The sequence below is a fragment of the Tamandua tetradactyla genome, chromosome X (assembly GCF_023851605.1).
Source record: "Tamandua tetradactyla isolate mTamTet1 chromosome X, mTamTet1.pri, whole genome shotgun sequence".
In the NCBI taxonomy this organism is placed as follows: Eukaryota; Metazoa; Chordata; class Mammalia; order Pilosa; family Myrmecophagidae; genus Tamandua; species Tamandua tetradactyla.
This window is the reverse complement of record NC_135353.1, coordinates 171,694,723-171,712,666: the sequence shown is the minus strand read 5'-3', so window position 1 is coordinate 171,712,666 and position 17,944 is coordinate 171,694,723. Positions and strand designations below refer to the sequence as shown.

Genomic DNA, 17,944 nt, shown 5'->3' with positions numbered 1-17,944 from the left:
GTCAGGACGTTAACACTTTTCATTCTCCTGTGTTCTCCACCTTGGAAGAGTGCTTGGTGTAAGAGTAGACATACAGCCATTTCTTTCCTCAGAGGTTGAGATCTCGTTGTTTGTGTTTACAAATCATTCAACATTTCCATTGCTTTTTTGGGTTGGGTAGTTTCTAGTAGAAGCAAGGTTGATCTGCCAATGCGTGCCTATTACTACGGCCCTTCTCCCAGTTTAAAATATTGAAATGTCTCTGCATAAGGAGGTAAAGAGCCTTGGCCTCAAACCTCCCTCCTGGATGTCCACTTTGCCCTGAGACCCCCCCTCCAACTCTTTCATGGTCCAGAGGGGGCAATGACCAGCCTTCCAGAGGCCTCCAGGATGTGACTCTTTCACTATGACCAGCTGTACCCTCTGTTAAAATTTTAGAATAGCAACCCCAAGCAGGGATAAATATCAGGTCACTTTGTTTGAGTTAGTTAGCCTCAGATCTAATTTGTAACTATGTGAGTCACCACTTCCTGGGTGATTTATCTTTGAGATTATTCTACAGAGTAAGGTGAGTGAAGAGGGAGCTGCTGTAGAACCATTGAAAGTAAATGTATAGGGCCTTCTCAATGGGGACAGGCCATATCCTATAGAAGCCCATCACTTACTGAGTCTGCTTTATTTAGCATCATTCCAGAATTCTTAACTCATGCCCCAGGAATGTGGTTTGGGAGGGAAGGTAGGTTCCTCCAATACCATTCACTGGAACAAGGCAAACCTGTAGACTCTTGTGAGTAAGCTAGTGGAGAAATGCAGTTTACTGAAGCTCTGCACATCTGGAAACAGAAAAGCCCCTTTGCCAGGTGCATCCCTTACACAAGAAAGGATGAAACTCAGGCCCCATAAAAAAGAGAAGAAGGGGACATTTACTGGAATAAGTAAAAGGACTCTCATTTCAAGGAAAGGGACATTTTCTTCAAACTATTGCTGCTCGGAGATTTTTTAAATTATTTTTTTAATCCTCAGCTGACTTGTTTTAGACCCTTTACATGGTAATATAACATGCTAAAATCTGTGGGCAGTTATCATATAACTCAGAAATTTTACTCTTATGTTTATGCACCCAGGAAATTGAAGCCTGGTACTCCAAGAAATGTATGTCCATAGCAGTATGATTCACAATAGCCAAAAGGTGGAAACAGGCCAAATGTCCATCAGCTACAAATGGATTAACAAACTGTGATCCATTCAGAAAATGGAGTATTATTCAGCGATAAGGAGAAATGAAGTTCGGACACATACTGCAGCAACAATGAACTGTTGTGTGAAAGAAGCAAGGAGGAAAGGGTCACATATTGTAGGATTCCATATGTAGAAAATATTTAAATAGATAAATCCACAGAGACCTAAAGCAAATTGGGAGTTGCCAGGGAATGGGGAAGGCAGAGAAAGTGGGAAATGGAGAACGGCTTGATGAGCGTTTCGGTTTGCTAAAGCTACTGGAATGCAATATGCCAGAAATGGGTTGGCTTTTTCAATGGAGATTTATTAGATCACAAATTTACAGACCTAAGGCCGTGAAAATGTCCAGACCAAGGCATCAAGAGAAAGAGACCTTCTCGGAGGAAAGGCTACTGAAATCTGGGGTTCTTCTCTCCCATGGGAAGCCACCTGGTGATGTCTGTTGGGCTTTCTCTCCTGGATTCTGGTTTAATGGTGCTCCCTCTCTTCCAGAGGATTTTCTCTGGATCTCATTTCTTAGCTTCTCTGAGCTCTTTGACTTTCATCTCTCTTTCATCCTCTCACAAAGAATTCCAGCGTGACAGTTAAGACTCACCTTGATTGGGCTGGGTCACATCTCCATGGAAACGACCTCATCAATAGGTCCCATGGAACAATAGGCCCACACCCGCATGGATGGATTAATGGCCTTTTATGGGGTGCCTAATAGCTTCAAACCAGTACATGGGAGAAGGGTTGCACTTTGGAATGATGAGGCTGTTTCCTAAGTAGTGGTAATGGCTGCAATGGTTAATTTCATGTGACGTCAATTTCACCTTGATAAATTATTTTAAAAACTTCTGCTACTTTAATGATGACGAGGGTGATGAATTTATGACAATGATGATGTTGTCATAGTAATAATAATAAAAATAGAAGGTGAGTTTCTACTCAGCCAGCAGATTCAAGGCATGCCCTTCTGAGATCTGGAGCCCGTGGAACAGAGGTGCTTTGCATTTGCCTAAAGCTCCATCTGGCTGCTGAGTGGGAGAAAAACACCGCCTGGTTTTCTGCTTTTGTTTTCTTCTGATTTTCTTTCTCAATACTCATTATATCCTTCACGATCCCATCTCAAACATCAGCTTCGTTCTCTTTTTTCTCTGCAGAAACTGCAAGCGTTTTCATTAAGAAATGTCACACAACCTCAAGAAAAATTATGAAACTCTTCATCAGCTGCTTTCGCGGCCGCCTAGGGTTTCTTGCTACAAACATGCCCAATTTCCCCACCCAAGGCCACCTTGGCTGGCAGAAATGTTTTAACGTAAAATTCCTGGTTTTGAAGCAAGAATGCTAAAACGTGCCAACATAAAAGTCCTGGCTTGGAAGTTGGGACTATGTTTGTTTGTGTGAAAGAAGACCTATCCCCTGTAGGAATTTTATCCAAAATAGGGCTGATTTTGCAGAATTAACTTATCACTGCAGCATAACATTTTTTATTTTATTTTATTTTATTTTATTTTTTTATTAATTAAAAAAAGAATTAACAAAACAATTAGAAATCATTCCAATCTACATGTACAATCAGTAATTCTTAATAACATCACATAGTTGCATATTCATCATTTCTTAGTACATTTGCATCGATTTAGAAAAAGAAATAAAAAGACAACAGAATAAGAATTAAAACAATAATAGAAAGAAAAAAAACAAAAAAAACAAAAACAAAAAACCTATACCTCACATGCAGCTTCATTCAGTGTTTTAACATAATTGCATTACAATTGGGTAGTATTGTGCAGCATAACATTTTTATTAACTGTTTGCCACGTCCCTTAGAGAAGGTTCCGAACTATGATCCATGGAATATATAAAATAAAAGATGTTCATTATATTAGTCAACTTACATAGGTTTTAGGTATTTTGAGCTTAAGTGAACTAGAGAGCTTCCCCTTGTCACATGGTTGAGTTAGGATGACATGACACCCAAGCAACCTGTTGATATAATCATTGGTCAAGAAAATCACTTACGCATGTGGAGCTTTATCTCATTTGGTCATTAGAAAAGTCAATTCACCTATTCCAGCACTGGCTTGGAACCCTTGACCAGCAACCTTTGTTCCACCTGCAGCAAGGAGAAATTCTGACCTTATATATTTTGGATCAGTCCTTAGCATGTATCTGGGTTTCCAAAGTAGCACTCCTGTCTATCCTGGAAATGCAGTAGACATGGGATGGCAGGGGGCTTTTGGAGCTTCTCTCCAATGGGTCCCTAAATATGTGGCTGAACTTCTCATGCTACCCTATGAGTTCTCAATTCTGGTTCTCTGATTAGAGTCATGAGCTGATCTCACATCTATTCAACGTTCTATGGATAGTGCCAGGTTGTTGCTAGGTGAATGAACGAAGCCACAGTGAGACTGATGAATGAACGCATGAATGAGGCAAGGAAGCAGTCAGGAATTAATCAAGCAAATTATAGCCCAAATCCTCTCCTCCAGAGGATTTTCTCTGGATCTCATTTCTTAGCTTCTCTGAGCTCTTTGACTTTCATCTCTCTTTCATCCTCTCACAAAGAACTCCAGCGTGACAGTTAAGACTCACCTTGATTGGGTTGGGTCACATCTCCATGGAAACGACCTCATCAATAGGTCCCATGCAACAATAGGCCCACACCCACATGGATGGATTAATGGCCTTTTATGGGGTGCCTAATAGCTTCAACCAGTACATGGGAGAAGGGTTTCACTTTGGAATGATGAGGCTGTTTCCTAAGTAGTGGTGATGGCTGCAATGGTTAATTTCATGTGACGTCAATTTCACCCCGATAAATTATTTTAAAAACTTCTGCTACTTTAATGATGACGAGGGTGATTAATTTATGACAATGTTTATGGGGCTAATCAAATTACTCTAGGTGGAGGTGATTTAGGAAGTTGAAAGATATTGGAGTTGATGAGGTACATATGGGATGGAAGTAGCCTTTCAAACATATTTAATCCTTATAACAATAATATCACCACCATGTTGGGCACTTTATAGAAGAGAAATTAGACGCAGAGTAAGTATTACACCTGACTCAGTTCTCTTAAGGGCAGGCTCACTTCTTAGAGTCCTGGCTCCTAAATTCAAGTTTGTAAGCACTTTGCCAAACATGAAAAATTAAATGAAGATTCAAGACAATGAGCCTTTAAATATCAAATATATAGCAAAGACATAAGTGACCAAAGAAAGGAAATATCTCCATAAACTAGAATCATTTGTTACAAATGAATTTACAAGAAAGAAATTTTGTGAAAATTCAGTTAGGATGGTAATTTTGTTTAAAACAGTGATTTAGTAGAATCGGATGTTCTGGTGGCTTATTTTCATCTTGGAGGGCTTTGAATGGGAAGGAGTAGAAACTTTTTATTCTCTTATGCTTTTAAACATATTCAAAGATTTTCATCATCCTCTTGATGGTTTTCATTTGTTCCTGCCTAATTTATTTGGCAATATTTTCATGATGATTTAAAAATGATCCATGATTTTTAAATGAAAAATTCTCAATCGCCAATTTAAGCTGGTATAATGTTTTCATTATTTAATAGTATGTCTTTAAGGAACCATGATATATGAAGCTTTATTAATTCCTTAAAGTAATGCACTTAGGTTGCTTTGAATTTTTGCTATTGCAAATAATAGAGAGCTGAAATAATCAGCTAAATATAAATGGGAAGTTAAATAAGGCTAGAGGAAGAAGATGAAAATGTCACAGAAGGAGGAGAAGGAGACAAAGATGAGGATGATGAAGATGGTAAACTTATCCGAACTTATGAAGAATACATAAATTCTGTTTGCTCAGGTTAAGACAACACTCACCCTCATCCCACTAATTTTAGACCCATTGGCCTTCGACAAGTTATATTCAATTAAAGGATTTAAAGTGAGTTATCTGATAAGTGAGTTCACGGTGGAGTTGAAACTTCGCTAAGATACGTTTGGATGTGTGTAGGTAGAAGGAAGGGTTTGACGGATTCCAGCTTGAGCAACAAGAATCAAAATGGAAAAATATTCAAAATTTATGAATTTGAAGCCGAAGTTTTATTCCTTTCATTGCAAATCTAAAAATGCAATGAAGTCATTTATATTTAAAGACACGCAAATGCTATTCATTTGGGAGGGAAGCTGTGAGTTGCCTCGCCAAGATGGTGAAAGGTGAGATTGAGAGTTAAGTGTTGAGATGGCTGCAAGAAGTTGTGCCCAGACGGTCATGGTCAGATAGAAGAATTAAGCATAGGGGCCAGCACAGGTCATGGCCCAGTAGACGAGGAGTTGGGGAGGTGGGTGGGGTCATTGCATGGCAAGCATGGAATCTAAGATGAGAAAGTAGTAAAATACTACACCTTCCAATCACAGATTCTTAGATTCTAGAACTACTGTACTACTTGATTCAGTATTCTATAATATTCCTTCTATGTAAAGATTCTGCCTTGGTTAGAAAACTTCTAGTAGAGCTTCTTGATCTGCCTGTGGATGGTTCTAAATGTTAGGATGCTCTTTCCTTTAATTTTGCCACGATTTGTCCTGTACTATCCCCCTAGGGATCTTGTTGTAGGGATCAAGCAGAACCCTGAAAGCATATGCTTGATGGTAATCTATTGCTGTGGGTGTGAGTCCATTGTAAATAGTACCTTGCGATGGTGTTGTCTTTAGTTGAGGTATGACCGATTGAATCAGAATGGGTCTTAGTCCTTTTACTAGAGATCGTATAGAGAATGCTTTAGAGAGAAGGCATGGAGATGAGACAGAAGCTAGAAGTCAAGAGAACCTGGAAGAGAAAGGAGAAGATGCCACCGTGTGTATTGCTATCTGACACAAAAGCCAAGGACCCAAGGACAACCAGCACTCTGTCATAGAATGCCACAGAGTTTAGGGAGAAAGTATCGCCATGTTGAAACCTTGATTTTGTACTTCTAGCCACAAAACTGAACTGATAAATTCTCGTTGTTTAAGCGAACCCATTTCATGGTATTTTTCCAAAATGGAAAACTTAGTCATTATCTGTAGTTTCATTTTGTTTCATTTTATTTCTCATTGTAGAGACAAGCACCTTTGTGAACCTATGAAACACCTTAATTTAAAAAGATAACATAGTTATTGGGTATGCTCATCAATATGAGATTAATTTAGAAATTATATTCAAATCACAAGGTTAAAACTTTCAGTTCTTTACCAAGCTTTGTAAGATTTAAGATCCTCTTAAAACCCTACTGAGAGCTAGGTACTTAGGACATAGCTGAGGAGCATAAAGTAAATAAAACTCGATTGCTGTGCTTAAGAATAACTTCAAATTTATGCTGGTCAACCAGCCCATGTATGACATTACTTTCCCAACAGAGAGGCTGCTTAATTTATACAATCAAAAGAATTTAGGGAAGATCAAAGGTGATGGTGGAGTTATACAGAAAAGGCATAGTTTAACAAATGAGTATGAGTGTTGAATCATTATATTGATATTTGTTTTAGTCTCCAGTACAAATCGTGAAATTGTAACCCATACCAAACTCTGAAATCTGTTCTACAACTAGTTGTTGCTATACAATTTGAAAACTACTGCTTTTTGCATATATGTTACTTTCGCAAAAAAAGAAAAAAAAAGAAGAGGGAGTATAACAGAGAAGATAGGACTTAACAAAAGAGTGTGACTGCTAAATCATTATATTGATATTTCTTTTGGTCTCCAGTGTCTTGGAGAAGCTAGAAAAAAGGAAAGAAAAATCATGGAACTGTAACCCATACTAAACTTTTAAATCTGTTCTATAACTACTTGTTAAAATGTTCTTGGAAATTTATTTCTTTTTTCTATATATGTTATATTTCACAATAAAAAATGTTGAAAAAAACTAAGTAGAAGAAACAAGAAGAAAAAAGAAAAAATTCAGGGAAAGACCATCAAGAAGTTGGAGGTGGCTGCCCAATAACATGCCATGATCCTTTGTCTCATTTCTGGACATACCCATAACCCTTTGGTTGAAAAGGCCAAGTTGAAATTGGGAAAGGACCCTTCAGAACATCAGCAAATGCAGTGAGTGATAATTTCCCTAGTCCTTCTCCAAAGAGATCTACAGCTTTTGCTGAGGCGACTGTCCACTAGAAAAAGGAGAATAACTCTTCCTTTCTGGATTGATGGATACAGGGTATAAATGGGCCTAGAGATCCAGGAACTTAAGTGTCCCACAAATCTTATTGGAGTTAGAATATATGGACAATAGCAGTTTGACTGCTGGCTGAGGTTGGCTAGCTTTGATCCAGTGGGCCCATAGACCCGCCAAGTGGTCATTCTTTGGAAATGTAACTGGAATGGATATTCTTGGTAATTGACAGAAATCCTCATTGGTTCCTTGAGGAACCAATGGTCTATGGTATAAGACCACTGGTCTATGGTATAAGAACTATTATAATGGAGGAGAATGAATGAAAACCTTCAAAATTTCCCTTACCCTCATGTCCAGCCAAGGTTATTGGGGTAGGCTGGATGATGGACCTCCCAAAGTTCATACCCTAATGTCCAGATGTGTGAATGTGGTTTTATATGGCAAATGGGGCTTTGCAGATGTGATTAAGTTAAGGCTTTTGAGATGAAGAGATTATCTTGGTTTAGCCAAGTGGTCTGAAAAGGTAATCACAAGGGTCTTTCCAAGAGGGAGGCAAAGTCAAAGGAAAAAAAGAAGACATTGTGACAATGGAAAAAGGAGAAAAGCTGATATTACATGGGGTCAGAAGCCAAGGGATGTAGTTGGCTCCTAGAAACTAACGCAAAGAAATAATCTTCCTTAGAACCTTCAGAAGGAACCAGTACGGCCAACAGGTTGATTTTAGCCCCATAATACTCATTTTGGGCTTTAGATCTCCAGAACTGTAAGAAAATATGTCTGAATAAACTTGCTGTACAAAAACAGTCCCTCTTAGAGTCTAATTCCAGGGAAAGCAATTTAAAACACTTCCAGTGAGTTTTCTAAAGTGGTTTTCCTGATTTGCACATCCAAAATTCATGTATGGGAGTTGGACCTCTTTGTACTTTAGTCTTTTAGGGTATCTTTTTCCTTTGGTCTTTTTTATTTTGAGAAAATTATAGATGCACATGCAGTTGTCAGATAGAGCGGAGAGAGATTCTGTCTATCCTTTGCCTGGCATACCTCAATCATAACATGTTGCAAAGTTGTGTCAAGACCACAACCAGAAAATCGACATTAATGCAAACTACTCATCTTATTCAGATTTCCCCCAGTTTTACTTGTGTTATTTGTGCAGGTGCATGCCTGTGAATTTAATCCTCTGCCATTTTCTCACACGTAGTTTCCTCTACCCACCCCATAGTCACAATACAGAACAGTTCCATTCACCACGAGGATAAATTTGTTCTCCATGTCTATAATTTGTCATTTCAAAAATGTTGTATAAAGGGATGTAACCTTTCGGAATTGGTGTTTTTCACTCAGCGTAATTGCCTTGACATTCACCCAATTTTGTGCCTGAATCAATGGTTTCTTCCTTCTTATTGCTGAGTGGGGCTGCATTTAACGTTATTTTCACATTTGGTAGCTACAACATAGAGCATGGAGTTTCAAACTTGTCCTTCAAAATCAGCAGAAACATGTCTCTCTTTTTACAATTTTCCTGTTTTTTTAAAAAATGTTTTCATTAGAAGAGTTGTAGGTTTACAGAGAAATCATGCAGAAAATATAGAGGTCCCATATATCCCTTATTATTAACACCTTGCATTAGTGTTATGCATTTGTTACAACCGATGAAAGAATATTATTATAATTGCACCAGTAATTAAGATCCATGGTTTGTTCCATGGGCCAGTAAAGTTGGTGGTTTGTGTTGTACAGTTATATATATATATTATATATATATATATATATATATATTAAAAATTATAAAATATATATAAAATTATAAAATACATATATCAAACATTTTTATTTTAGTAACATATAAAAAACCTAAAATTTCCTTTTTTAGCACATCACAATATATAAGTCAATGCTATTTATTATATTCACAATTTTGTGGTACTGTCATCACCATCTGCTTTCGTTTGCCAGCTGCTGGAAGTGATATACCAGAAAAGAAATGGCTTTTAAAAAGAGAATTTATTAAATTGCTAGTTTACAGTTTCAAGGCTATGAAAATGTCCAAATTCAAGCAAAGCTATAAAAATGTCCCCTCTAAGGCATCCAGGGAAAGATATCCGGTTAAGAAGGCTGCTGATGTTTGGAGTTTCTCTCTCAGCTGGAGAGACATATGGCAACATCTGCTAGCTTTCTCTCCAGACTTCTTCAATGGCTTCCCTGGGGTTCTGTCCATTCTGTTGACTCTGTTGGTTCTGGTGGCTCTAAAGCTTTTTTCAAAACACTTCCCTCTTAAACGGCTCCAGTAAGCAACCCCACTTTGGATGGGTGGAGATGCATCTCCATAGAAATCATCTAATCAAAAGTTACCACCCACAATTGGTGGGCCATATCTCCATGGAAACAATCAAAATGCTCCCACCCAGCAATATTGAGTGGGGATTAAAGGACAGGGTTTTTCTTGGGTGCATAATAGCTTTAGATGGGCCCACTATCCATTACCAAAACTTAATTTCTCATGAATACTCGAAGATTACTAAAAAAAAGTGTTGAGTTCCATCCAGAGCATGATGCCTCAAAAATGGAAAGACAGGGAAAGATTGTTAGACTCAAAGGCAATGAGTAATAATAATATTTGAAGAGGAATAAATATTTAGAACGGGCACTGAGAATCACGCAAAGGTATTGGAATTAGTAGGTAGGAGTTGATATGTAAGTTCATTAAAACCCCTGGTGGAGAGTTACAGCCCCTGTTAAAATGGTCCCTGGAAATGCATTGTCTGATTAAGTGAATATACTGTATTAATGAGGTTACGTCTTCTAACCTTAACTCATATATTTCTTAGAGGTGTACAAAGACTTGCATCCTTCTAAAAAGCTCTCTCCCTTCCTCGACTCACTATTTTTTCGAGATAACATAGGATGAGTTAGACTGTCACATGATAATGACAATCTCAAGCAATTTTCACAATAGGAAAGAAGTCTAAACTCTATTATTTAAATTACACTAAAAGGGTTATTTGAGTGCTATGAATGGCACGAAAATTCGGCCTTAAGCATGCATGGGGAGATGCCAGACAGATGCCTATTTAGAAGACTTTATTATAAAAGTCAGGCAGCTACTAAAATAGCCTCCTTCCTAACCTACAGTCAGAATGAATTATAAATACATTTCTTAGGACGAGATGCTTGCAGACTGTCCCCCTTAATTCTGAGTGCCCTGTAATTTTTATCACTGATTTGGTATTCTGTGCATAGAAACGGTTGATTACAGAGTCTCCTGCTATTCGGGAGACTCCCCATCCAACTCAGCAGGGGGTTTGCTGCCAGACAGAATTAATCATTAGTTAATGGAGACTTGGAGTGCGGTGTTATCAACACTGTTTAATTTGTGAATTTCTCACAGCCTCGAGGGCTGTTCAGGAGTGACACAATGGCATCATCAGCCCGTCCATCCCGCCATCAATTTGTTGAAGTACCATCTGAGAGGAAATCCACTTCAAATATGCTCCATGGTCTGGCACCACTCACCAGGAAAGTATTGATTGAAGAGAGTTATCCATTTATACAATGAGAAGGTTGGTAATGAGGGCTGCTCTTATCAATAAATACTTTCTCTCCCCACCTGCCTCCAAGAAAGTCCAGAACTCTTTAGAGTTACTATTTTAGGTTAACCCAGTGCTGCAGGGAGAGCTGTTGAAAAATGCAAACAAAAAAATTTCTTTTTTTAGAAACATACACCATGAGAGGGATCTGAATATAGGATAAGGCAGGTGAGTCTGAATGTGGGAGAAAGCAGGCATAGGAAGAGAGGCATGCATTAACAGGAGAATGGGTTAAAAAGTGGGAGCTGTGTTAATACCAAAGGATACCCACTTCCTAGCTGTCTGCTGTCCTCATGAACTCTGCTTTCTAAACAGCAATTGGATGGGACTTTAGAGCAGGGAAGAGTATAGAATCAACAGTCTGTATTTTGGGGTTCCAGTCTCAGGTCCATCCCTTAGCTCCTGCTTGAACTTGCGCCAACCATCTCAGCTCTTATATTTATGGTGTTTCTATCTATAAAATTATGGAGGTATTATAACTTTATAATTCGTACTCTGAGAAATAAAGAACGAACAAACAGGATGACAGAATCACTTGATAGTTGTTTTTTTCTTACATTCTAATATACTGTAGAATAGCCAAAAATAAATACCTGGAGTTATGGAAACCCAGTGACTATAATTCAACTGCCTTGATCTCTGATAATGAATATATAATATATATATAGCCTTTATCTTGTGATTGTAAAAACCTCAGGATTGGACCCACTCATACCTCCTTATCCTGTTTTACAACTTTAGACTCTTATGATCACAAAGAGAATCCCCTGGTATTTATTAATGAAGGGACATAAGTCAGCCCAGGACTAATGCATCCCAATTCCTAAACTGTCTTAGTAGATGAAGGTAGGTCTAATAAAAATTGGCCTGCTTGACATGGACGGTAGCTTAAACTTTAACCTACAAGTGACCTATACCTCATTATAATACCAAAAATTACACCCATTTTTTGGTCTTCATTTTCTTACATATGTCCTGTAACTAGGCATTAATCAATCTGTGCATGCTCAATAATTAAATTGTCTCTAACTTTGTCATCTCTATGCATTCAACTCATTATCCTAAAGCCTGCCCCTCTTTTGATACTGTAAAACTATCAGAGTTACTCAGGTTGGAAAGGCAGATAGATAGTAGGCCAACAGGCAATCTGTTCTTCTTGCTTCCTATAGCAATAAACTTTTTCTCCCTTTGAACCCCCAGTTTCATAGATTGTTGTGTGCTTCAGGCAGAGAGCCTGGAACTATGCCAGAAAGAGTGGTATAATGCATGCACCCTTTCTCAAAAAGATATTGCAAGTTGGGTTTCAGGAGAATGATGGAATAAACCAAGAAAGGGGAACGTCATGGATGCAGGAAATTCGGAGCTCCAAGACATGAGAGAAGCAAAGAGATCGGTGTGAATTTTAGTGCATGCCAGCCTGGATAGTTGACCAGGTTATATAGGAGCTAGGGATAAAGAGATGCTAGAGGGAGGTATACTGGAGAAGTCGGAGGGGGTGTGGGGAATGAATGAACTGAGTGCTTGGAAGTTAAAAAAATAGATTCATTGAAAGGCACATGTTAGACCATTGTGTTAACAGAATTTGTGCTCATAGCTATAAATCATATTTATAAATAGAAGGCAATTATTAACTCCTGGAAAAACAAAAGAAAGGTGGGTATAAGATGACATAATTATTGTAATAACTGGTTCATTCCACAATATTGTTTAATATGGTTAACATAGTGGAAATGCTATTATTTACAGAAAAAAATGTGACAAAAATATAGAATCTGGTAGGAGGGAAAGCATGTTTCTGTATTACTGGAGAGGCAAGAGACCAAATCCTCAATAGCCAGCAGTTGTAAAATTGGTAACTTGAAATTGTAGTATAAGAATACTATTTAAGAATGTGGGTTTAAATATCAAAATGAACATTTAAAAAGGTTGGAAATGATTAGAGACTAGCAGTGGGAAGCTTTGGGGCAAGGGAATTTTTTTTTAATTATAAGATTTTCTGTACTATTTCATTTTTTAAAAATGTGTTTGAATTTTAAGGACATTTGGAGGAGGAAGAGACACAGGTCTCCTTCTCCAGGCAGACACACCCTCCTGGCTTTGGATCTACTGTTGTTTGGGGAAGATATGGCAGCACTCGGCAGAAGGGGTAGATTCAGGCATCTTCTAATGGCATTGGGCAAATAAGCAAGGCAACTTTTGCTTCTCACTCTTGAAGGTCTATTGTGAAAACTGAATGCCATAGCCCACGTGATCATGTCCATAATTTTCATGACACAAAGCTGGTCCTCAAGAAATCTAAGCTCTTTGGAAATTTCTCTCCGTGTCTTTTCCTAGATCATGATGATAAAGGTTGTTAGGTGGTAGCATCTGGAAGAAACTAAAGCCGTGTAAATTCACGTCTTTGTAGACTCATTGTTTTATTTTCCTAGGGCTGCCATAAGAAATTACCCCAGACTGTGTGGCTTTAAACAACAGATACTTCTTCACAGTTATGGAGGTTGGAAGTTGGAAATTAAAGGGTGCAATAGATTGATTCTTTCTACAGGCCTCTCTTCTAACTTCTGGTGGTGGCTGGAAATCCTCAGCATGAAGATGCATCACTTCAATGTCTACCACCATCTCCACAGGGCTCTCTGTATGTGTCCATGGTCCTCTTCTCCTTTTGCAAGGACACCGTCATTGGATTTGCCACCATCACTCCACCATCTTTGCAGGGCTGTTTTCCCTCGTGTGTGTCTATGTCCCTGTGTCCTCTCCTCCTTTTTTTTTTTTAAACTATTTTTAATTGTAAAAATAACATATATACAAAAAAGCAATACATTTCAAAGTGCATTTTAACAATTAGTTATACAACAGATTTTAAAGTTAGGTATGGGTGACAGTTCCATGATTTTTCATTTTTCTTCTAGCTGCTCCAAGACACTGAAGAATAAAGAAATATCAATATATTGATCCAACAGTCATATTCATTTGTTAAATCCTATCTTCTCTATTACACTTTTTCTTCTTTTTTTATTCTTTTTTTTTGTGTGAAAAATAACATACATACAAAACAGCAATAAATTCCAAGCACAGTACAATGATTATTTGTAGAACAGATTTCAGAGTTCGGTATGGGTTTCAGGTTCACAAGTTTAGGTTTTTAATTCTAGGTGCTCTGAGAAACTGGAGGCTAAAAGAAATATCAATATACTGATCCAGCAAGCATACTCGTTTATTAAACTCAAACTTCTCTGTATAACTGCACCATCACCTTTGATCTTTCTTTCTCTCTTCAGGAGTATTTGGACTATGCCCAATTCTAATGTTTTCATGTTGGAAGGGGTTGTCGATAATATGGAGTGGGGAGATGGAACTAGCTGATGTGCTGGAAAGGCTGGCCTCTCTGCATTTCTGGACTTATCTGGTCCAGGGACCCATCTGGAGGTGGTAAGCTTCTGGAGAGTTACCCTAGCCTCTCCTCCTTTTGCAAGGACACCGTCATTGGATTTGCCACCATCTCTCCACCATCTTTGCAGGGTTGTTTTCCCTCGTGTGTGTCTATGTCCCTGCGTCCTCCCCTCCTTTTGTAAGGACACCAGCCATTGGATTTAGGACCCACTGTCAATCCAGGAGGATCTCATCTTAAGATCTCCAATTAATTACAATTGAAAAGATACAGTTTCCAAATAATGTTGCCTTCTGAGATTCTGGGGGGACACTATAGACTCTACTATACATCGTGGAGAGTGGCTTACATTTTCTTTCATGAAGGGGAAGCAGATTGTAGACAGATCCAGAGATGCAAATTTCAAGAACCGTATGATGAAAAGAATGACCCACACGCTCAGGGTTGCCAGATAGACAAATCAAAAGTCTAATTTGAGTTTAGATAATACTTTTTTAGATTAAGTATGTCCCATGCAATATTTGGGTTGTATGCATGCTAAAATTGCTCATTGTTTGTCTGAAATTAAAAGTTAACTGGATATCTTGTATTTTTTCTGGTAGCTCTATGGATTCCTCAATCCGAAGCTGACATCTTCCTATTTTAAGAGATTGTGGTCTGGTGGTGGAACTTCACTTGCCATTTAAAAAAATCCAGTTCCCAGGAGGAAAAAGAGGATGCCATTTGTGGCAGCAAGGTAAGAATTCAGCTTGAAGTTCTGGAAGAGACTATCTATGCAGTTTATTCTATATTTGGTTACGGAGCCCTTGGGGGATGGGTTTAATTGAGTGTTTCTGAGTACCAAAGACTGCTCACCTCTCTTCTTAATAGATTGGTGTTTGATGAGGGGGTGCCAGTCACCCCATCATTTATGAATCTTGGAGGGTAGTGTACATTGCTTCGGTTCATTGTGCAACCACCATAAGAAGGACTTAAACATGTGGACATTTTTAATGCAATGGGAAATTGAGAACACGTGCCATTTGGCCACTGTTGGAGGTCTACTTTTGACTTTTGGACAAGTTCTTGTGGGCAAAAAACAGAAAAATGTGACTTGCAATGGCTTAAAAAACAGGACTTTCATTTTTGCTTTTCATATGTTTTCTTCCCATGCCAGGAAATGTGGAGGGATTTGAATGGGCAGGGGGATTTGAAGCTCCCCAGTAGCCTTCAGGGTCCATTCCTTTTAGGGGATGGTTTGCAACCTGTTGAATGGGATGGGAACTCAGCCTGATCTGATTATGTGCCCACCACCTGGGGACTGCCTTCTGAAAAAGCCCAAATTCCTTACACACACAGATGTTGGTGGTTCAATTCATGTGCAAATAGGAACCATTTTTTTTTCCCTCTGGAACCCCAAATCCTTGCCTGCCCTCTATGTCGCTTTCTCTCTCTTTCTCTGCTTACTCTACCTTTTCTTTGTGCACAGTATCGCTTGCCTTTAAATGAAAGGTCTAATGAGTGGGTTCTACAGTGCTTGCTGAGTCCTTTCACTCTATAATATATGGGGCTAGGAAATCTTTGCAGCTGTCTATAAAAGATGTCACACAGCAGGGATGAAATCAATAGCAAAGTCTCAGCAAATCCCCATAACCCTAAGTGGACCCAAACTCATGCCTGGGAGAATTCTCAGGATATTCCCTTAATAGTTTTTCTGAGAAGTAGGTTTGATGAAGCTTGATGGGCAAAAACTACCAACCCTACTGGGTGGAAATGCATTGCAGCTTTCCTGATATGCAGGAAGGTATCAGGTATTAACGTAATTGAATCACCAATGTTGGCTGGCTCTTTTATGTATGCTTTACTTATCTATAGGATAAGTTCTCCCTGTAGAAAAGTTCTGAGGTTTTCTTTAAATCATTTTAGTTATATTAACTGCTAAATGTAAGACAAATGCTTTGAGAACTTCAGTGAATGCAAATCTACATCATTAAGTCGCTAAAAGCTTTCATTAATTTTTAAAAATGAAATACTAGGATAAGGTGATGTTTTCATGGAACCCAGAGAAATACATATTTTACAAAATACTGTAAGCTTGCCTCATCATTTTACATTAGAAGTTACAGCAATTTCTGCTTTTTATTACTATAAAATTTATATTTACATGTATTTTAAAGCCTTTTTAAGGAATCAAAAATTTTATAGTAAAAATTAAATGCAGATTTTCCTCATAAATTTGGGAAAAGCCACAACCCCTATTGCAAAGCGAAAAGATTTTGCTTTGAAAATTTACTTAATAAATGTTTACTTGCAATCACACCTAAAATGCTGTCTCCTACTTTGCAATAAAATACACACACACAGGCCATACACACTCGTAAAACATGCAAATACGTTCATACATATTTACTAAAACGTTTTTGTGGGCAAGAAACAGAAAAACCTGATTTGCAATGACTTAAAAAATGGGACTTTAGTGTTTTTTTTTTTCATATATTTTCTTCATGTCGGGAAATGTGGAGGTTGCTCATTGGAGTCAGTGACCTAATGATATCAAGACATGAAAAGAACAAATATTGTATGATCTCACTGAGTCGAAATAAATAGAATAAGCAAACTCATAGAATCAGAATCTAGAATAAAGTTTCCAGGGGATGGGAAATGGGGAATCGGGGCTTGAAATTTTTAGGGGTCCTATTTGGAATGATGGAAGTGTTTTGGTGATGGAAGGCGGAAGATGGTGGGGCAATATTGCAGACTCAATTAACAGCACTGAAATATATATCTGAATGTGGTTAGAATGGAAAATGCTAGATTGTATTCAAAGTAACGGAAAAAAAAATGTTTAAAAATCCGAAGAAGCACACTACACAATTAACGTTACATTAACTGCCATGAACTGCCATTAATAGCACAATTATAAAAATGTGCTTTCGCCAGTTGCAACAAATGTTCCACATCAATGCAAAGAGTTGATAGTAAGGTGGTGTGTGAGAATCCCATATTTTATGCATACTTATTTTGCCAATCCACAACATCTCTTATAATTAAAAAATAGAGAAATGATTTGCCTTTCTCCTGACCTTTTGCTTGGCTTGGCAACTTGGCTATTTAGCTTTAGGAACCAGGAAAGCAGGAGGGACGAAGCCAGGAGTTGGCTGCGACGATTCAGTTAGCAACCAAGAAAAAGAAAGCTTTCCCAGACTACACAATTCTGAGCTACAAGGGAGTGGATTGATTTTCCTGCCCTTATAGCAAAAAAGGTGAATCTGAAGTCCAAAATAGTAGGTAAGCCACATGTGAAAACCTGCCAACTAAACCTAGCCGCGTTCTCTTCCAACCTGGAGAAATGAAAATAACTTTATTTGCAATGTGAAATGTGCATTTTAGATATAATGTATACAGACCTGAATATTCTTTTGTATACTGAAAAATCCTTGAAGTTTTAATTCCACCTTATTTTCTGGTAAATGCATATACCAGTATTCTTTGCCATGTTTTTATCAGAAGAAAAATCACCATTTTAAAGTTGGAGACAATCAGAATTGGCGAACACTACTTAATTTTGTTTTTAATGGGAAATTGTAGGTTTACAGAAAAATCATGCAGACAATACAGAGTTCCCATCCCATCTACCTCTCATTATTGACACTTTGCAT

General features: G+C 38.0%; 1 long non-coding RNA gene across 1 annotated transcript in view; it reads left to right on the top strand.

The window, feature by feature from the left end:
• The window catches only part of LOC143671568 (uncharacterized), an 86,567-nt gene that overhangs the window by 43,961 nt on the left and 24,662 nt on the right, over window positions 1-17,944 (top strand). Inside the window, exons 4-5 of the long non-coding RNA XR_013169602.1 lie at window positions 14,197-14,347; window positions 14,909-15,042. This is a non-coding gene — a long non-coding RNA (uncharacterized LOC143671568). The remainder of the gene's footprint in view (window positions 1-14,196; window positions 14,348-14,908; window positions 15,043-17,944) is intronic.